The following is a 23,258-nucleotide window of genomic DNA, read 5'->3' as shown; positions in this document are numbered from 1 at the left end:
ATTGTTTCTTACAGATCTTCTGAGGAGGAATATGTATAGAGAAAATATGCTAAAAGGCAAATTTTGAGTAGATTATTAGGTGATGAAATATTGTTTTTTCAATGAAAATGAAAATACAGCATATAGCTTTCACTTTCACCTCAGCCTAAATCTGCTCACGTACAAACCTGGCTTGTTGATTGAGTTGTTTCATTAACAATATGAAATGAGACATGAGAAGCACTTGGGAAAACAGTGAGATTTAGAAGCAAAGAGTAAATTCAAAGAGATCATTTGAAGGTTATATAGTAAAAATTCAGTTTTTCCAACTAATTAGGGTTGTTGGGACTATTACAATGTTTAGTTTCTAGGTCAAATTACATTTAGTGACTTATAAACAAATGAAAAATAAAGTTAATAAATATTTTATAATACAGTATTTTCCCTTGGTAATCTGTCACCATTTGTTATATCCTTTTTTTTTCCTTTTCTTTCTTTCTTTCTTTTTTTTTTTTCTATTTTGGCAAGCAGAAAAGCAGATTGTTAAAAATTAAACTAATTTGAACTATTAAATTTGCATATTTTGAATTTCCATTTTTAAGAAGTTTATTTAATAAATTTTTAAATATAGTATATCACTTAATTACTCACTGTACTTTTATGGATACAATCTAATTAAGTTACCAGCCATCAATTCTTTGATACCTCAGTATTTTTTATCAAATAAAAATAGGTTGTTGGGGCACTTGGGTGTTTAGTAGGTTAAGCATCTGCCTCAGCTCAGGTCATATTTCTTTGGCTCAGGTCATACTCCCAGGGTCCTGGGTTGAGCCCACATACCCCACATCAGGCCCCCTGCTCAGTGGGGAGTCTACCTCTCCCTCGGCTCCTCCCCTCCACTTGTGCACTCTCTCACTCTCTTAAATAAATAAAATTTTTAAGAAAATAGGTTTTATGGGATGCCTGAGTGGCTCATCCAGTTAAGCATCTACCTTTAAATCAGGTCATGATCCCAGGGTCCTGAGATTGAGTCCTGCATTTACCTCCTTGCTCAACAGGGAACCTGTTTCTCCCTCTGCCCCTCTCCCTACTCATGCCTGCTCTCCCTCTCTGATAAAATCTTAAAAAAAAAAAAAAAAAAGGGGCATTATAAAGAAGAAGAAAAAGAAGATAAGTTGTAATGGAACTAAACCTCAAACGGTTCTAAGTAATACCTAAGTAATAATTTTATATCCAGAGTTGATGCACTAGCAAAACACTTCACTGGATATGATTGGTGAAAATTATTTTGATCCCACCACATGTGTCTATGTTATTTTTATGGGGATTGTGTATTCCTAATTTCTCTGTCATTCTATTTATTTTGTTTTCTAACACTTTTTTACAGGAACACACATATAAAAAAAGACATGAAACATAAGTTTAACAAATTATGTTAAAGCAAACACCCATGTAATAACCTCTTGGGTTAAAATATAAAATGTTGGCAGAATTCCAAAATTTACCCATAATCTTTGACAGATTTCAAAAATATCTAACAGAGGTTAGATAGAAGAAGTCATTTTGGTAATCACTTCCTTTAACTGCCCAAATAGGCATTCTTATGAAATGTAGCTTTGTTTTTGCCAATTTGATAAATGGTTTGCCTCTTTATACTTTGTAGAATAGAATCATTGAGTATATAGATTTTGTGTGTCTGACTTAGTTTCCTCAACACTTATTCAAGTGTTTCATCTTTCTTCTATTGGGTTGACTACCTGTATCAATCTTTTCAGAGATCTATTAATTTTATTAGGTTTACATTTTTTTTCCAAAAACTGTCTTTTAATTCTATTGATTCTTTATATGGAGTGCTACTTACCTACTTTCTAGTATGTTCTTTATAATTTTATTCCTTCCACATTCTTTTGTAACATTTTACTTTTTATTAATCTTTTGAAATAGAGGCTTATTTCATATAAGGTTATGAAATATGAAATGTTTGGTACTTCCTTTTTTTAAAATATAAATATTTAAAATAAAATTAAAAATAAATATTTAAGTACTGATTTAACTGTATCCAAGTTTTTATGTATAACTATTATAATTCAATTCCAAACATTTTTCATATGCATTTTTCTGAAAATGACATTTTTACATATAAAATTTTTGATTTGGGAGCCTGGGTGGCTCAGTAACTGCCCTCAGCTCAGGTTATGATCCTGAGGTCCTGGGATCGATTCCCACATAAGGCTGCCCCTGCTATACAGGAGGCTGCTTCTCCTTTTCCCTCTGCCTACCACTCCCCCTACTTGTGTTTTCTCTCTCTCTCTCTCTCTCTCTGTCAAATAAATAAATAAAATCTTAAAACTTTTCTTAATTAAAAACAAAATTTTTTATTTACCTATAAATGATTCTTTTAAAAATGTTTAGCTTTATTGAGGCATCACTAACCAAATTGTATATATTTAAGATATACAACATAATGTTTACATATGTACATATTATGAAATTGTTACCATAATAAGATAATTAACATACCTCTCACTTCACATAGTTAAAATTCATTTTATTTTATCTCTTTGGGTAAGAACACTTGAGACCCACTATCTTAGCAATATTTTTTTAAAGATTTTATTTATTTGAAAGAAGAGAGTAAGTGAGAAAGCACAAGCCAGGGGGGAATGGCAGTTGGAGAAGCAGACTCCCTGCTGAGCAGGGAGCCCCATGCGGGGCTTGATTCCAGGACTCTGGGAACATGACCTGAGCCAAAGGCTGATGCCTAACCAACCAAGCCACCCAGGCACATCTCTTAGCAAATTTTAAGTATATAATGCATTATTATTTCTGCATTATTATATGACTTAAGTATAAATCTATTACTTAATTTCCAACAATATACGAGTATTTTGTGTATACCATTAAATTAATTTTCTTGTATAATTTTGTCATCAGTTATTATTAATTGTCCTCAATCATCCCTTTTATCATTCATTATTTTTTATTTTAAGGTACTTATACTACCTGTGAAACAGTATAATGTTATTTGAAAGTTGCCTCATATTAGTTGTAAATATATATTGCAAACTTTTTAAGACAACCACTAAAAAAAAGTTAAAAAACACATAACTGATATGCTAAGAAAATGGAATTTTATAAAATGCCCAATTAAAGCCACAAATGGTAGAAAAAGAGTGGAACATGAAATAAGAACAAAGAACAAGGGCAACAAGTATAAAACAGTGATGAATACAGTAGATATTAATCCAGCTATATCAATAATCTCTCTGAATAACAATGGTCTAAATGCACCATTTGAAAAGAGATTGTTGTGGTGGATAAAGAACTGTGATTCAATTATACGTTTTCTAAAACAAATCCACCTTAGATATAAAGACATAAATAGATCAAAAGTAAATGAATGGATAAAAATTATACTATGCAAAATTAATCAAAAGAGAATAGGAATAGCTATATTAATTTCAGACATAGTAAATTTTGAAGAAAGGAATATTGTCAGGGTATTACTTAATAATAAAAGGAATTTCTCATTTTCACCAAGATGTAATATTCTTAACATGAATGTGCTTAAAAACGGATTATCAACCACACGAGGCAAAAACTGATAGAAATGCAAGAAAACATGATTGGAGACATCGACACTCCTCTGTCAGAAATGGGCAAATCCAGCCAGCAAGAAGGTCAGAAATGATATAGTTGGCTCAGCAACATCACTAATCAAGTGTATATAACTTACGTCTATGGAATACTCGTACACCTAAAACTAATGTAACACTGTGTGTCAACTATACTCAGATCAAATAAATAAACAAACAAATAAATAAACAAACTATGTTCTCTAAAGATATTGTCAAGTGAATTAGAAGATAAGCCACAGACTGGGAAAAATATTTTCAAAAGACACATCGAATAAAGGACTTATCCAAAATATAAAAAAGACTCTTGGGTGCCTGGGTGGCTCAGTTGGTTGTGTATCTTCTGCTCTGTCATGATCCCGAGATCCTAGGATGGAGTCCTGGGTCAGGAGCCCTGCTCAGCAGGGAGTCGTCTTCTTCCCCTCCCCCTTCCCCACAGCTCCAGCTCTCTCTCGCAAGTGCTCTCCCTCTCTCAAATAAACAAATAAAATCTTTAAAAAAGGACTCTTAAAACTCAACAGTAATATAACAAATAACCCCGTACAAAAAAGGGCTAAAGACCTTAATAACCACCTCAGTAAGCAGATATAAGGATGGCAACTAAAAAAGAGGTTCCACATCGTATGGTGAATGATGTGGATAAAGCAGAAGGCTATATATGTATGGGAGTGAGGGTATATGGGAAATCTCTATACCTTCCTCTCAATTTTATTGTAAATCTGAAACTGCTGCTAAAAAATGATCTTTAAAAATTCATTAGTACGTAAAATGTAATTTTATCTTTCCATAGTCCATTTGGGAAAAGAAATAATATAAACATGAACAAAATAAAACTGGAAAGGTAGTTCCTCAGAGATATAAAACCTAAAATCATTAAAACAAAGATAAATAAAAATGAAAATACTTAGTTTTTTACTGAGCTATCTGGACATCTACTAAAAAGAATTGAGGCTTCTTAAATAATTCAGAACCTCTATCATATAGATTAATTTTAAAATAAGTTATTTCACTCATGTAGAAATAGTGATAAACTTTAAGCATCTGGATTCCCTTTTCTCAAGAAATAATCTACTTATTTTTATTTTATTTACTTCATTTTATTTTATAAATTTAGTTTATAAAGCCACTATAAATTTTTCAGTGAGAGACATCTTCATGTAGTTAAAATATTTTCATATTTCATATTTGCATCATGATTTGCTGCTTTGAATTTATTGTTGACATGGTATAGAAGTCTTGAATACCAAAGGCAGTGAGTCTCAAGTGAAAAACACTAATAACAGGAAAAAAATACTTATATAAATATGTCTTAAATTTACAGGGTTTTAACATATTTTTGGAAGGTATTTTCTAGTTTAAATCAACTTGCATTTAAAAATCTAGATCGGGGTGACTGGGTGGCTGAGTTGGTTTAGCTACTGCCTTCAGCTCAGGTCATGATACCAGAGTCCTGTGAATGACCCCCACATCTGGCTCCTTGCTCAGTGGGGAACCTGCTACTCCCTCTCCCTCTATCTGCTACTCTGCCTGCTTGTGCTCTCTCCCTGTGTCAAATAAATAAATAAAAATTCTTTTTAAAAAATCTAGGTCAGAAATAAATCAATCCATTGAATTCAGATCATTTGATTTTGCATATAATAATTTTGAAAAAAATGATGTCTTTTACCTACAGAGCTGATCCTAAAATTTCCAAAATCTTACCTTAAATTTTTCCTATTGCATCAATTAAAAATGTATGAGGCATTTTTCCAAGTTCCTCATTTATTGAATTATACTTGCAAAAGGCATAAATTATACTACTCCATATTAAATAATTCTATTTACTGTGCTTTGAAAGTATCTATTATTCTTAATAAAATATTAATTTACTATATAAAGCCTCATTTTAACTGCATGACTATGGAACCACACTGTATGTTGATTTAAACATCAAATATATATTTTAAAAATGCATAGAATTCTGTATTTAAAAATCAATATTTTATTTAATAGAAATTGAGAATGCTGTTGTATTTATAGTACCAGATGAAGGCCTAATAAATCCTTTCAATTATTTATTATTTTAAATTCCTTTTCTTTGGAAGAACAATGTAAATTGATAGGTGTCTTACTAGTTAGAGAGGAAAAAATACAGATACATTTATAAACACATCTATTAAGTTTGTCCCAAAATGTTAATCAGAATTATTATACTACTAAATACATATATGAAAAAAGTGTGTCAAAAAAAAGTTACTTTGCCATTGGAACTTACATTGAATTGTTTGTGCTACTTTTTGAAATTGCTAAGCCTTGGGCTTTTTTTGGGTCTATTTTCCATGTATTAGCTTGGCCATCTGTCTAACTCAGCCTAGATTTCTTGTGAATTTGTTTATGTGATACTATTTTAATCATCTTCAAATTCTCACTGATTTTTGACCTCCTAATTCCTACTCCTGGGTGAATTTTCAATGAGTTTCCCCTTTTACCACTCTCAGATTGACAGGAGCTTCAGGTAAAAGTGCGTAACTCTGACTTCTGAAAACAAACACACTGATGCATAATTTCTAACTGCTATTAAGCATGCACTATTACTCACAGATCTTTTTAACCCCACTCACCTCTTATGTTATTTCCATAGTCCCCATCCTAATATATTTCCTCTCACGAAAAGGCCTCTCTTTCATTCCCACCTTCTTACACTTTTAGAGCCATCTAGTCATGCAACTAAAAACAAGAAAACAAGCAACAAAAATTTTACCAAGAGGAATTGTTCTAAATGTCCCTCTTCTCTTCTTCACTGCGTCTATGTTAGCATTATTCTCTGCTGTTCTCAAAGAACCAACAGACTCATAATTTAGCCTAACGTGATCATGAAATCTTCCAAAAGAAAGTGATAGAACATTTTAAATCTTTCAGAATTGACTGAAGGAATTGGAAAAGATCATTTAAGCAGAGGTACGAGAAAACATGGCACATTCAGGGGATTGAATACCATATGTGCAGTGTGTCCTTTTGTGTATACATATGTTATTGTGCTGTTGTGTGTGTATGTGCTAGTGTGTATGACCAATGGATTGGAAGGGGACTGAGGGGATCACTAATGTCAGGGTAGCCAGGATACTTTCAGTTGAGGGAGGTTTGTGGGGATGTAAAGGATCCTTCAGAATAAGGTAACCCACCTCAGATAGCCTGCCTCAGAACACTGGAGTATTTTTCAGTTCAGAACAGAAGTTGAAAGTCAGATACATTTAAGAAATTAAAATAATTTTTACGTTGAAAAGATGTGAGAAAATAAGAAAAGAATAGGGTATAGAGTGAACTCTATTTTTCTGGTTTGGGTGAATATGAAACTGGGAAGCAGAAGAAGTATGACTTTTGGGATAAAGATGGTGAACTTGGAAATGGACATTTGAAAAAGATTTGCAAAACCTTGCATGGCAAACTTAGAATTGAAGATAACCCATAATATTCACTCTTCCCTCAATTTACATTTTTCTTTAACAAAGCATACTAATTTCCAATCCAATTTTTTTAAGGAAACCAGAAATGCTCAGCATACCCAAGATATCAAATCTACAAATAACAATAAGCATGCCCATAATGATGGAAATAACCTAAATATACATTTCCAGTTTTGACTAAAATTCACCAAGTCATGGTATCTATAGATAGAATAAATATATTTTCAACATGCTTTATTTACCTAAAATACTTAATTTACTTACCTATATTGCTGTATACTAGTGACAAGAAATCTTGTTTATGTTCTTGTCCAAGTTTGATCAGAGCCTGATTTTAAAAATGAAGTTACAAAGAATGAGTGTCTCCAAAAATTTAAGAGATAATTGCATGACTATCTAAAACTATATTTTAATCTGCTCTGACCTCATGTTTTACCACTGAATTATAAGTGTATCTTAAGTTGGAAAGAACTGTAGGAATATAATAGCCTGTGTATATATCATTTAGAGAGAGATTTTTTTTAACCTTTCATACTTGGGATTCTAACCACTACACTGGATTAGAATATTGGATTTGTTATGTTTATGAATAACATCATACTAGATTTTGTTCAGAAATCATTATTGTGGATTTATTGAAAGTTTATTGGGCATCAACGAACTTGGTTATATGAACTTGATTATATTATATGAGCTAGGGATAAAAACTATTATTTAGAAATAAGTTGGATAAGAGGGCACAGATTGCATGGAGCACTGGGTGTAGTGCAAAAACAATGAATACTGTTATGCTGAAAAGAAATTAAAAAAAGAAAGAAGTTGGATAGCATAAAGACAAAGAAGTGTTTTAAGTGTTTATATGGAATGTTTTTAATCCTGCTAAATACATGTTTTGAGATTGTTTATGTTTAAGTAAACTATATTTTTAATAGACAAGAAACTTGAGAGAGAAATATGGTTTTAAATGTGGGTTATGCACTGCTTATATTTTTTAGAACAGCAATTTTATAAGAGTTTACTCATAGCCTAAATTTGAAGTAGACATATGAAAAGTTTTTTAAAACTGTATCTTTAGTAGGATCACAATAAAGTCTACTAAGGTCCAAATATCTTGAAGTTGTAAACCCTTTATTTTATTTGAATTTGTGATACAAAATATTTCTTATATTAGTTACTATTAAAGATAAGCTAATTCACATTAATTGTATTGTTTAGGATTTTAGAGCTCTCCCATGATGTACCTACTACAGAGTATATTGTTAAAAATATTTAACAATTGATATGACGTGGGATCTTGTAACAATTCAGAAGAGATAACAGAGAATACCAATTCAGATTAACAAATACACAAGTGAAAGAAATTTGTAAAAAGTCAAATTTGTATTTCCAAGTTTCCTTCCTTTTTATTGGTACACCAGAACAATGCAGCTTAGTGAAGCTTGAAAATAATATGATCTCTGTCAAAACTAAGAGTTTTATTAAGTTTACAAAGCACTTTACCATAAATATTTCAGCTGTTTGTCAAAACTCCCTCTATTTTTCTTAACTGAAATTTTACCCATATCTCACCAGATTATCTCACTTTAAGAACTAAGATTTAGAGAAACTACTGTGAACTCATCTGCCCACAATTTTAAATTATTTGTAGCTGCTGAAATTAAAATGATAAATTGATTTCTATAAACTTATTCTGATATCTATTCTTTATATATATAACATATGTAACATTTTAATTAATACAGATGGATCGTTTATCTAATATGGTTCATTAATCAAATTATCAACCAAGTCAAGAAAAGAAAAACTAAAAATGCACTTCCAAAATTGTGTTTTTACTAGAATTGCCTGAGTAATAATCTTACTCCCTATTTTATTATTATTTTTGGTCCTTAGATTTCTGATTAGCTCTCCATATAAGACAAATCTACCAGATAATTGCCAATGACCGTATTCATAACATGTCCATAGATTGGCTTTAGTATATTACACTTCTTTTGCCTGTTTCACTGGTACTGTATTGGCAGATTGTCTTGAACTCAAGGGCATCAATTTGCATAGTAATTTGCATAAAGAGTTTAATCAAAAATAAAATCAATTCTGAAGTCTATTTGCATCTTCATGATAAATTTAAAAAATTACATGGTAGATGCCTACCCCAACAATTAGAACTGGCATTTGGTCAGCATTTTTTTTCCACTTTGTTTTCCCAGGGGATAATTGCCATGACCTGGGATAAGGGGACAGTAGGTTAAATCCCAAAAAGAGTCATTAAAATCTTAAAAACCTGACAATTAAACATCACTAACAAATAGAACAGAAATTGCAAAATTGTTATTAACTTTTCTGTAAATGTAGTAAATAACTTTTATGGAAAGATAGTTTATTTTAATATTCTATTTCATATATATATATGTATCACTCTAAGATATACATATACTCTATTTCATATATATATATATGTGAAAAATACATGTATCTTTCTGGGAGATATATATATATATATATATGTATTTTTCACATATATATAAAATTCTAGAATATACAAAGAAGAGTTTTTAAAAAGTCATGGCCATTAAAAGCCTTAAGTTAAAAATATATAAGTAGTAATTAATGATGCCTCTAGTTTATGAATTAAAAAGTTTAACTATATATTTATTATATATATAATATATATAACAAATTAAAAAGTTTAACTATATATTTAAATCATCCATTATAAAATACCAATTTTTCTAATTTCTATTTGCATGTCACAACTCTGATCTTTCTACAGTTTTATGTTATCAGGTGAATAGAACAAACACAAATATATACAATTAGAAATGATCTAAATTCAGTCTCTTTTAACACAGGAAAAAACCAAAAAGCACAAAATTTCTTACCAAGTTAATGAAACTAATATCCACTTTGCCATTTGTCATATACAAAATTTGAAAATATTCATAAACACCAATATTTAATAATTTGTTTATACAGGATATTTTATCAAATCATCTCTATAGAGTTACTCTGGGCTCCTCATATCCTATTTCTTCACTAGCTCTGTCATACTTCTCATATTTGATTGACAATGTCCTATGCCTCCACAGACAGAACAAAGTTTTTGTTGATAAAACAAGTTTACAAATAACTAAGCAAATATAAGAATAATTTCTTTTTATCATTTAGTCTCTAAAGTCACATTCTTAAAACTAATTTCTAAAGTGGATAACTGAGCTCACCATTTCCATGAGCAGAAGATGTATAGGAATTGGCAAGAAAAATAATCAGGTGGAATAAAATTATTGTTAAAAGCAAGCTGCAAACATAAATGATAAATATATGAGTATTAACCTCTTTTAAATTAGTGAAGGTGAATACGAAAGTATTTTAAAATCACCATTTTGAAGATTAAAGTTTTTATTATAACCATGGATTTGAATAATAGTAAGCTACTTGTTTAAAAAATCTAATAAATAGTGTTTCATGAAATATACTAAAAATGGTGATAACTTTTGGTTAAAAATTTTGACTTACAAAAACTTGTGGTTTATTATATGACATTTTTGTGACATAATTCAGAGTGGGACATGCTATAAAAAATGATGGAGACATTGAAGAGTTATGGTTAAGAGAAAATACTCTGGAGCCAGATGCCTTAAATATATATATTTATATGCATTTAAATATAAATATATATATGTATATATATATTTAAACTCACCCAATTACCATTTTATTACAAATGATATTAAAGTTTACAAATCAATAGCCAGATGATTAGATACATAAAGTGAGAACTTAAACAAAGGAGTTTCTGTCCTTGTGGAGTTTGGGGTTTAGCATGGTGGCATATGGAAGCACTCTGGTTCCCCAACCTGGAAGTTCTCTGAACTTTTATTAACTCAGTAATAGCCAGATGGAAGAGATGTGCAGTACAAGGTACAGGGAAGGGTGTGGAGCTCCCATCCCCTCTCCAAGCACACTCATCTGCCCCCATCTCCACATGTTCACCAAACCAGAAGCTCTTCAAATCTTGTCCTTTGGAGTTTTTATGGACATTTCATTTCATGGCATTATTGATTAAATCAGTGGCCATTGGTGATTGATCCAACCTCCAATACCTCTCCCCTCCCAGAAATCAGGACCAGATGGTTTAGATTTAAATCATAGCTTCGCCATGAACCAGCTAAGTAACCTTGGGAAGTTCATAATAATTACCTCATCAATCTCTATATAAAATGAGAAATAATAAAATTATACATATATATATATATACATATATATATATGCTTACTTCATAGGATTATTGTGAAGATTAAATGGATTAATATATCTAACTTACTTCAAAGATTGCCTGGAATAGATACAACCCTATGTAAGTCACTACCACGTAAGTGATGATGGTCACTTTTTACCTTACAGAAAGAACCTGGGAGTAAGAGTCAGGAGCCCTAGTTTCCAGTATCAATTCTGTATCTACATAAGGTATAGTTATTTAGCTATCAGAAACACTCTGATCTGTCTGCACTTCAATCCTTGTCTTTATTTTTTTAAGATGTTATTTATTTATTTGATGAGGAGAGAGAGAGAGAGAGAGAGCAAGCAAGCATGATTGGGGGGCGAGGGAGCAGCAGGCAGAAGGAGAAGCAGGCTCCCTACTGAGCAGGGAGCCCAGTGCAGAGCTCAATCCAGAACCCCAGGATCATGACCTGAGCCAAAGGCACACAGCCAACCAACTAAGCCCCCCGGGTGCCTCTCAATCCCTGTCTTTAAAGTGAAAGAAATAGTTCAGTGTTTTTCAACCCTGCATGTAATTAAAATTTCTCAGGATTCTTAAAATTAAAAAGCAAATAAACAAACAAGACCTGAACATATTTGAAATCAAATAAATCAGAACTCCTGGTCTGCAGCCCAGTCATCAGTGATTTTAAGAACTCTATGATGCGAAAGTGTCTTCAAGATTTTTAACATAATGTAGATAATTAATCATCTCTTTTTCACTCCCATCATTCTGAGTAATTTAATTTGTCTTTCCCTGTGATAATTTACCTTATAAAATAATGTATGAATATATCATATATCTCACAGAAATTTGCTGAGGATAAGCTAACAGATGTAAAACTAATAACAAAGTAATAATGGATTAACTACGTATTGTTAAGTAGCCTTATGTAAATAATGATGTTCTTATTACTCCTGTTAAAGTCTCTGTGCTCTAGGGAGGTCAGTCATCAATCCAGACTGTAAAGGTTGATAAGTAACCTCCTATTTTGAGATCTCATTTTAGCTATCTATTAATACCATTAACCTTTGCAAAGTAAATATCTGAAAAAATATTCCCCATGGAGAGTATGGCTAGAACTGGGGGCAAAGTGCAGAGCAGGTTCAGGGAATATCAAGTAGCACAGTTATCAAGTCATTCAGATCTATGTAGCAGAGTAGATTAAAAATATAGGCTGTGAACAAACTTAGACTAAAATATTTAAAATTCATTAGATGTGAGCTACACATTTCAGTTGGCAAGTGCTTGAAGAAAATCCCTAAATGAATAGGACACTGCCTCAATGTTAATAGAGTTCACAACCTTCCCATAGGTGTTGTTTGCACACACACAGCACATCCAAAGGCTTGAGCAAAGTTTTATGTAAATGAAACTGATTTGTACCCTTTTTATAAAATAATAGTTCATATTTATTGAGCAGTGTCTACATGCCAGGTGCTACCCATTAGTTTATTTACTCCTAACAACAAAAAATTTTGCTAATCCTTGTGTTAGTAGTCTGCTGGCTGGTATGTGCTTAAATAAAAATATCCACAATGGACCTATCAGTCCAGAGATGGTACCAAGAATCTACATAATGAACCTTACAAAATAGCTCATCTTCCACTTGTTTTCCCCATATATTTACCTTCCCTGTTAGGTACCCTTAAAAACCTAAACCCCTTTTCTTTTCTCTTTTCTTCTCTACACGTTTTGAGGTTTTTTGTTAAAATGCCATGAAAACTCAAACTTAAGCACTTTTTTGAGTTACTCATAACTGGGTTTCTCCTCCATGTACTTGCTCAGCACACGTTAATAAACTAACTATTGTTAGTTTGTGTCTTGTAAGTATAATTTGTAGGTCCCCAGAATGAGAACCAAGGAAGGTAAAGGAAAATATTTTTTCTACATTACAAAGACTTACTTTTTTTTAAATTATAGGACATTGACTTTTTTCTTTCTGAAAATATTACCAAAAACCCCACAAGTTTTAAAATTGATGATTGAAATGCATCTAGTGTTTTCTCTAGATGTGGTTGGCATCCAAATTGTTTCTCAAGAATAAGTGAATTATCATTGTTTTCTGAACAGCCTTCCTAATGTTTTGAACTCAGATTGTGTGGAATTCCTGATTGCATATGCTGTCATTCTTGGTGCATTTTTAATCCTAGTCTTTGTTCTAATGTACCCTATACTGTTAGAGGATTTCTGTAATTCTACATTATTCAAGAAATGGACCCATTTTCTGCTAAGATTTAGATATAGAATAAGTGCCAGAAATCTTCCGAAGCTAACAAAAAAATTCAGATTTAAAATATACCCAACCTAGCCACTTTAAAATGATAGCACTGTCAGAACAAGCCTCGGGGACTGCAGAAGTACTCTATAACAATGGTGAATATCTCAAACTAGCGAAGAAATAAGCAAAGACAGTGTTGTATTAGAATGAGCAGAAGATTGGAGTCAGAAAGGCCCAGATTTGAATTCTTATTAATAACTAGGTAAAATATCCTATTTCTCTGAGATTTAGCTTTTCTACCTTCAAAAAGTGAAGTTTAATAATTGAGCCTAATGTGTTAGTATATGGCACAATATATTTAAAGGTATCCAGCACACACTTCCTACATGGTCCTGGATGTGCTCAGGATACATCGATTTCTTTCACTTTGTCCTCATTGAAGAATTCCATTCTTTGGCTCATTAGCCGTAGTTTGGTTTCTGAGATATTTTACACTAAGCATCTAGCTATGTATCTCTATGTATTGCTTTCATAGGTGAAGAAGGTAAATGATTATGAAAGCTGCTAAATTTTCCAAGATGAGTCATGTACAATGTTTCAATTAGCCAGACTTGTTCAATAAAGTATTCACAGCATTAAAAAAAAAAAAAAAATTGACCAAGAGTCCAAATACCTTGAAAGAAGCTTACTTTAAGTTTGTAACATAGACATACTATATATCTGATACAAAAAATTACACTAATTAGAAAAAATGAATTATAACTTTATGTTTTGTTGTATGCAAAAATTAAATCTTTAATATGCAATTATTAGGAAAAATCTAGTAATGTTGCTTCATTTGAAATGACTTTCATTATGATCACATACCAGAGGCAAATCTAATAACTGTTTTATAGACTATAATTAATAATTCTCTCAATGTGTAAGAAATTCACAAAAGGAAAAGTGAAAATTACTTATGAAATTTTATATACAACTATTTTTAGATTTAAATAGTTTAAGGTTGATTTTCAAAATGTGCAACTACCTTAAACTCATTTGTAAATAATCAGTTGTATCAACTGTAAGTATGTGAAGTGTCAAGACAAGAAAGATCTACAGATAAATTCTAAATATCTGCATTATATCCAATTTATTCAAAGATAAATGATCTTTCTTTTATTTCCTGATCTTAAGAACAACTTGTTAAGAGAACAAACCATAAATAGAAGTGGACTTTTTCTGTGTTCATAAAGATTTTGATTCTAAAATCAGAATTTCCTCCTTTTACCCAGTTTTGTGTATTTTGACTTAGTGAAGTCAATATAAATGCTTATCAATGGACAAGAATTTCCTCTAAGTCTTGAGAAGTATTTAGGAAAATTACCTTGACACATCTATTGTTGGTGTTTTCTCAACTAAATTATCATTACATTTATTCCAGGCTAAAACAAATGAGAATCTAAGGCTATGGAAAATTTAACAATTTTTTTTTTCTTAATTTTGACCTTTTATTCATTTTAGGATCATGATACTCATGCTTAACCTAAAATAAATTTTTATCATTCTATAATCAGGTACTGGCGTTTAAAATACTAAAGAATGCACCATGAAAACATCATGACTTTCAAATACTGTTAATAGTATTTAGAACTTCTTCGACATTCTTTGCACTGAAATCAGCTTTTTATCTAGAAAAAAAATAGGCTTAACTCTATGGGTAGTGTATGGAATGAATCAACTAACAAATAGGCATATTATGCTTCAGGGGAAAAATTAAATGAAAAAAAAATTGAGATTATCATTCATTTTATAGTGTATTTCTTTCTTTTTGCCATCACTAGGCACTGAGAGATCTCTATTGAAACCTGAATTGCGGTAATAATATTTATTTATAGCAGGATTCAGGAAGTACAAGCATTATCACTAACAAGAGGAAAGTAAAGCAGCACTTCTCTATGTTTTATAAAACAATAATCCTACAGGGTCTCAAGCAGCATTCTGTGAACAATAGAAACAAATATGAAGTCCTTCAACAAATAAATGCTTAACTTTATTTTAACCAGATTTTTCCAAAAGTATTTGGGATGGCAAGAGTCATTTCATGAAACTGATTTTCACTGGAATTTTTGAAAAATCCTATCTGCATTAATAAGAATTACTGCTTCAGTATTATATAACTGATAATTATCAAATAAGCATGTGACAAAACTTTAGAATTAAGCACATACATATTTTAAAGAATTGTAGCATATATAAAACACAGAGGTCAAACTAACAGTCTTTAAAGAACCACAAAGTCCAACAGATTACATATTATTGCTCATCATATAAACAGTAGTAGGTAAAATACAACTGAATACGAATTAAAACTATTTACTCTGTTATTCTATAAAATAGGGTAAGATTTAAAATGTAGCTTATGTGGTGACAAAGAAAATCTAAAATCAGAAGCAGTAAAGAAAAAAAAAATGGATTCCAAGACCTTGCTAAATATTGTGAAAATCAACCAGCATTCACTATTAGTTTTACTTCTTTGTCAGAGAGAACAATAACACATTACAGGGATATTTTGGGCAGCTTGGCTTTTGCATAATGTATGGCATAGTGGTATTCATCAGTGTGCATTCTTTGCCAATCAATGGGACAGTTTCCCATTGTGTAGTCCTGTAAAAAGAAGCCTGAACAACTGGAAATAAAGAATAAAGAAAAAAATAAATGGATTTGTATAAAACATTTATCAAAAAAACCCATGAAAATTATGTTTCAACTTTTAAAAATATCCGAGTTGGAGTTAGTTTTCAGCCAATATAGAGCTTTGCAAGATACAAAAGTCCTGATCATCACTTCAAAAACTATTTTAGTGGCTCTTTAATGCCAGTAAATAGAGGCTTAGTGTTTTTTAATGATATGAAATTGAAAACAAAAATGTGCCAAGACATTTTTCAAGGATGAACAATGAATTTAAAGGTCATAAAGGTACGTAACTACAAATACAAAACTTTGATTTTTAAAAGCATCTATTTTTTAATTCTAGGTGTGATTAGTTCTCTAATCTGTACATGACATTATTATGGTAGGTCATAAAAGCAGAAAACTGACATTGGATCAGGAAAAACCTTTCAGTCACATAGGAGCTGATGATTCCCTAAATGGGTTTCCCATTAGGCTTTGAGGATTACTTAATGTTGTATTTTGCTAAAGTAACTGTGTTCCTGTACCCTCATTTGTACCCATGACTTCAAGGTTATGAATTTACATAATTAATTGTACAGATGTAAGTTCCCAAGAGTAAATTTTCTCTACTGTGATCCTTCCATATAGAAGTATGCTGTCCCCCTCTTAATATTAACATCAATCACCATTCAATAAAAACAAGCCCTTCTTCATTTTTTCCTAAAACCTATATGGCATAATATAAATAAAAATGTTGATGAATTTAAAATGATAGAGAGGGGCGCCTGGGTGGCTCAGTTGGTAGTGTCTGCCTTTAGCTCATGCTATGATCCTGGGGTCCTGTGATGGAGCCCCACATTGGGCTCCCTGTTCAATGGGGAGCCTGCTTCTCCCTCTGCTGCTCCCCCTATTGTGCTCTCTGCCAAGTAAATAAAATCTTAAAAAAAAAAAAAGAGAGAGAGAGAGAGAAATTTATGTTGGTTCTTTTCATTCTACTTTGAATCTGATATTTTCAAACTCTTGTGTTATTTAATATAATGTGAAAAACAGAGAAATCTAATTTAGTGCCATTCAAAATTCTTTTTAAATTTTTGACTTTCATTCGTACTGCATTTTAACTTTTTCTCCTCAAAGGAAAATCTTTATTTATTTATTATTTATTTATTTTTTACTTCACTGACATATGGCAATGTTTTTTCTCTTCAAAAAAAAGATTTTATTACCACAAATTATAATGTTTTTGTGACTCCTAAGTTCAGTGATTCATAGAAGATATTAAATGTTACTAAATTAATATTCAAAGTAAATTTGTTTTGATGACTGATGTTTTTCATGAATTCTAATTCAATGAGGTTCAGATTCAAGCGCTATCATTATCGTTTTGGTAAAACAATGAAGTTTAATTGCTAAAGGCTGAATATAACTGCATAAAGCTTACAGCTAACTAATCTTAAGGTGTTTCATATATAGAACAGGAGAAGCTTAATGGTCTTATTGTCCTTACTTTTGGAAGATGGAAAGTGATTCTTAAATGGAACTAAAAATACTCATTAGTCATAAGTAGATAAGAAACCATAACAAGTTCTCATTAAATTGAAAATCCATAGCTAAATGTTCTTAGAAAATGCAGGGACTTTGAAAGGAAGTTAATCAAAGAGAGGAAGCACTATAAAAATAAACTACGGGCTTGACCTTATGGGCAAAAACATTTTAGATCTGGAAAGAACAAAGAGATCATTCAGTCCTTAGATTCCATGACATGGAGAAGTGATATTCAAATTCAGGTCTTCCAGTTTCAAGTCTACTTTCATTTTGATTAATGACTCTATTCTGCCATATTAATATAAATTAGAACCAGCATTTTAATTCCATGCATGGGAAAAAAAAATTTATCAAGGTAGATCATTTGTTCTGAATTTTTTTTATTTAGAGTACAACTAGAAGAGAGTACTGTAGGACCTATAACAAGCTTGTTTATCACTATTAACATGAGAGAGTCCCCAAGTACTTCCCTTCCCATAGCATATCTCTTCTCCATAAGGTAATTTTACTCTTGTTGCCTGAGGCTGGTCACTATCTGAAGATTGATGAGAATGCTGACTATAACATTTATCACTCTGCTAATTTAGACCACGTCAGCCACCTTTTATAAGACAGTAACTATCCATGGATAATAATGTTGGCCCTAATATTTTCAAATATTTCTCTCTCCATTATCAGTTAATCTCTGATCTTTATGCATAAACCTTCATTTCTCCTTTTCACGGTCATATATGAGTCCCATCATTCAATTAAATCTTTGGCAATTTGTTAGAGTCTTCCTCTCTATTCCATATCCTGCCATCATTTTACACAGTCACTCACCATTTTAGTCTTGGAATTTCCTTACTTCCCTTCTACATATCATTTCAGCCACATATTTGCATGTTTAGCTCTTATTGTTACTACCTAGACATTCTACAACTTCTATAATTATAAGTATAGCTTTCCCACTCTCAGGGAAAAAAAAAAATCTATGTTCCTAGATTACTCATTTAGTTGGTTTTATATTACTAATAATTGTATCAGGAGCAAGATTTATTAACATGTGAGTGTCCCCAAGTACTTTCCTTCCCATCCCACATCTCACTTCCATAAAATACTCTTGTTGCCTAAGACTGAACACTATTTGAAGACTGGTGTAAATGCTGACTAAAACACTTCTCAAACTTTATTTTTTAACTTTTGTTCCCTACTGTGTTAAATGATGTGACTATTTCCAATTACTTACTTTTAGTTCCCTGTACCTGTTGCCATGTGATGTTTTCCTATGGAGAGAAATTCTTCCCACCTCACTGTCACATTTAGCCATGTGTCTTGTTTTGACCAATGAAATGTGAACACAAGTTCTAAGCAGAAAGTTTAACTATCTTTACATGTATCCACAAGTGCCCTTGCTCTTTAATGCTGCTAAATGAAAAACATGGTCTAGTTTGAGACTCTTCCTCAGCCTGTTTCCTAAATGAAAAGACACAAGAAACAAAGCTACAAAGTAAGCAAGAAATAAACCATTATTGTAGTAAATGAGGCAGGTGATGCGTAGAGGTCATGGAGAAACTGCAGTGCTAGTCAGGACTATCAGATAATTTGAGTGTTGTGGCATTTAATATAAGATGTCCCAAAGCTCATTAAGGCTAAAAGAATATTGACAAGAAAATAAAATATTAAAACTTTTTTAAAGTTTTTCTGTGAGTTTTATAAGATAATTTATAAGGTGAATAGAAGTATTGAAGTTATTTCACAATTTATCTTGCTGAATGGTATTTTTGAAAATGTGAAACCATGCACAGTTTAAATAATATAGACCCCAGGCTTATATTTAAAAGATATAAAAATAGTAAATAGTTACTGAGTATTCATCACTTTAAAATTGGATTTAATGTAATGTAGTAATCATAGGAAAACAGGGCTTACAAAAGTCATGTAGCCTGCTCAAGGAAACAATTCAGCAAGCAGTTTTTTCTTGAATTTGTCCCCTAGCCTGTAACATGTGAAGCCCTTTCATTTACTCTGTAACTACTCCTCAGTCTCATTTCTTACAGTAGTCCATTAGAATTCTACTTTAACCAAATGTTTTTAGAGAAACAAATATAGATTGAGTCCACATTATATTTACAATCCCTAATATCTCATCCATGTCCTTTACGACTCCTGAAAATCTACTTCTGTTTCCTTAATCATCTTCCATAGAAGTGTAAAACATCATATCCTCCACTTTCCCCCCTCATTATCTGAAGATGGTTTTCATGACCAAGTAATTTCTCCGTTTTTCCTTTCATATCTCTGGATCCTTATTCTCCCTTTTGAAGGGTCCTCTCACTTTGTACAACTTATAAATGTTGTCATATTTAAGAGCTCTAGCTTAGGCAATCTTTTCCTCTCACTCCATACATCCCATTTCTGTGTTATCACTGCCATTCTCGCTGTATCTCTAGCTCAGTTCCAAACCTGTGGACTTACTGCTCCAGCAACCCAACATTACACAGAAACAAAATCCAACCTAGTTCTCCAACCAAAAAGCTAAAAAAAATAATAAATAAATAAATAAATAAAAATAAAAATAAAATAAAATCACACATTATTCCTATATGTTCCTGTTTTAAAACTTTTAACCATTCATCAGACTTTACTGGGTCAAACTCCTTAAACTCTCTTGAATCCAATTCCATCACCAGCATTATTACTTCTGTTTCAGGCCATGTTCACATCTCACATAGAGTCTCTGCTTCCACACATCCTCTTTGACCGCTCATTTTTATCATGAAGCCAGAGCAATTTATTTATTTGTATGTTTTTATTTTTCTTCTATTGAAAGATCAATGACACATAAGATTATGTAAGTTTGTACAATGTTGGTTTGACACATTTATTATAGTGCATTATCACTTCTGTTTATGTTGAGAAGTTAGGTTGTAGTCCCTCAGCAACTTTGAAATTTATGATACAATGCTGTTGATTATAATCACTCTGTTGTGCATTTGATCTCCAGAACGTATTTATCTACTAGTTGCAAGTTTGTATTCAAATATCTCTCCAATTTCCCCACCTCCCAGCCCCTGGTAATTACATTTCTATTCTCTGTTTTTACAAGTTTGGTGTGGTTTTTTTTTGTTTTTATTTTTGTTTTTTTGTTTGTTTGTTTGTTTGTTTTTTGTTTTTTAGATTCCACCTATAAGCGATATTATACAGTGTTTGTCTTTCTATATCTGATTTTTCCCAGCAAAATACCTTCAAGGTCCATCTATGCTGTTGCATGTTGCAGTTCTTTCTCTCTCTCTCTTCTTGAGCAATATACTTTCAAATATAAATCAGATCTTGTTACTGGGATTCTCTACCTTTCCCCCCTCATTATCTGAAGATGGTTTTCATGGCTGAGTAATTTCCCCATTTTCTTTCCATCTCTCTGGATCCTTATTCTTTCTTTTGAAGAGAACTCAATTTAGGGAAAGTATAAATTTCTTAATACAGCTGTTGAATCTGTCAAAATTTGACCCCCATGATTATCCCTGGCTCATTTCTCTACACCCTTCTAAAAGGAGAGTCTTGGGTAACACCATACATCTACCTTCTCACATGTGCTCCCACCCCATCTTTGAGCTTTGGGAGATGTTTTCTCTTGCTGAAGCACTCTTTTCTCCCTCTACTCTTTGCCTAAATCTCATTCTTCTTCCATTTCTCAAACTCTTAAATGTCACTTCCCAAGAAGACCTTGATGACCTCTAGATGAGTTTGTCCCCCCACTTACATATTATTATATTATCCTGTGGTTTCACTATTACAACTTTCACCATATTTTATTAAAGTCACATATTTAATGTCTAACCTCCTTGATAACAAAAACCTTTGTGAAAGTGGAAAATTTTCATTTTTCTCTCCCTCAAATCTCCAGGATATAGAATTATGCCTTGTGTAAAAACTAATATTATTTGATAAATATTTTGTGAATGAATGTTATGTTTAATTAAATAATACTCTGAAATGAATAATCACAAATTTTTAAATTTGTATCCACGACCAAGGGCATAGAGTCTGTAATAAAAAAACAAGATAAAATTGAAAGAGCTCTTTTATGACTATTTCTATTGAAAGGACGATAGCACTGATATCAGCCAACTGACAAGAATAATTATAGTATTTATTTTAAAGGCAGCAAGAGCTCTGAATCTGGATATTAGAATGCACTGATAACAAAGTTGATATTTTAGGATGTAGCAATATTTTTGCCTAGCATCACCAACATAGATGCTATTTTTTTTAAGTATAAAGCAACCAGAGACATCTCCAAGGTAACCTGTGAAGGAAACAAGAAAAATGGTTTGAGGCTGTTGCCAACCAAGAAGATGTGTTTGCAGAGTGTTGTGAGATAGTCACTTGGCAATTCCAGGCAGCTTGAGATAAATCAGCATTGGATAAAATAGTTAATTTCTCACAAGTTGATACTTTGAAAATATTTTACTTTTGATATTAGGGCTCTACTAATATCCCCATTTTTTTTCATATGTAGGAAGCATAGGGAAAACTCAAAATGGGATTACACCAAAGACCTATCCTTCTGTGAGTAATTTTCCTTAATTAAACTTTTCTGGACTTGGATGTTAACATTAGAATTTATTAGCACATTTTATGTTAAAATAAGCAGAGCTACTATTGGAGCTAATATCATTTTTCCCTTTAGGGAGCCATTAAATATAAACCCCACACTTTTTTATTTTATGTCTGTATCCATAAGAATGAGTCCTGAATGTCACCTACAAGGAAATCCCTTTATTGAATTGAGCTTCCAAATTCTATATAAGTAGCTTTGGGAATAGTATTATTGGGGTTTGGAAGAAACAACAACATGGGGATCTAAACCCTCCAGTAGGAATAGTTTTGTGGGTTTTTAAATTAATTATCCTATAAAGAAAACAAAAAGAAATCAAAGAATAAAGATTTAATGCTAATTTTGTATAAGATCCTAAGAGTGTTACTTAAAAACTTTATGTTTTAGTGTCCAAATCTATAAAATGAGGTTTTTAGATGTGATGGGTAGTTACCAACCTTAATTATTTCAGAGTATATTTCACTGTTGGTATCATTTACCCATCTATTCTCACCAATTCAATATGTGAATCCCATTTTATGAACACTATACTAGATTACCTCTAAGTTTCCTTCCAGGTTTAAAGCAATCAATGATTCTTCTCCATTGTAAAAAATGAAGATATTAATAGATATATAAATAATATACACAAACACATATACCCATAAGAAATACTAGGGGTGCCTGGGTGGCTCAGTCTTTGGGCATCTGACTCTTGATTTTAACTCGGGTCATGGGCTCAACGTCCTGGGATCAGACCCTGTATGGGGCTCTGCACTCAGTGGGTAGTCTGCTTGAGGAATACTCGTCCTCTCCCTCTGTCCCTCCCCTCGCTCATATATGTGCCTACTCTCTTTCTCTGAAATACATAAATAATTAAAAAATTAAAATGCCCTAAAATAAGAAGACTGTGTAATATTATTGTGGTGGAGGTAGCTGAATC

The sequence above is a fragment of the Enhydra lutris genome, unplaced genomic scaffold, assembly GCF_002288905.1.
Source record: "Enhydra lutris kenyoni isolate GAN:26980312 unplaced genomic scaffold, ASM228890v2 scaffoldscaffold21, whole genome shotgun sequence".
NCBI classification, from domain to species: Eukaryota; Metazoa; Chordata; class Mammalia; order Carnivora; family Mustelidae; genus Enhydra; species Enhydra lutris.
Note: the sequence above shows the minus strand (reverse complement) of the source record.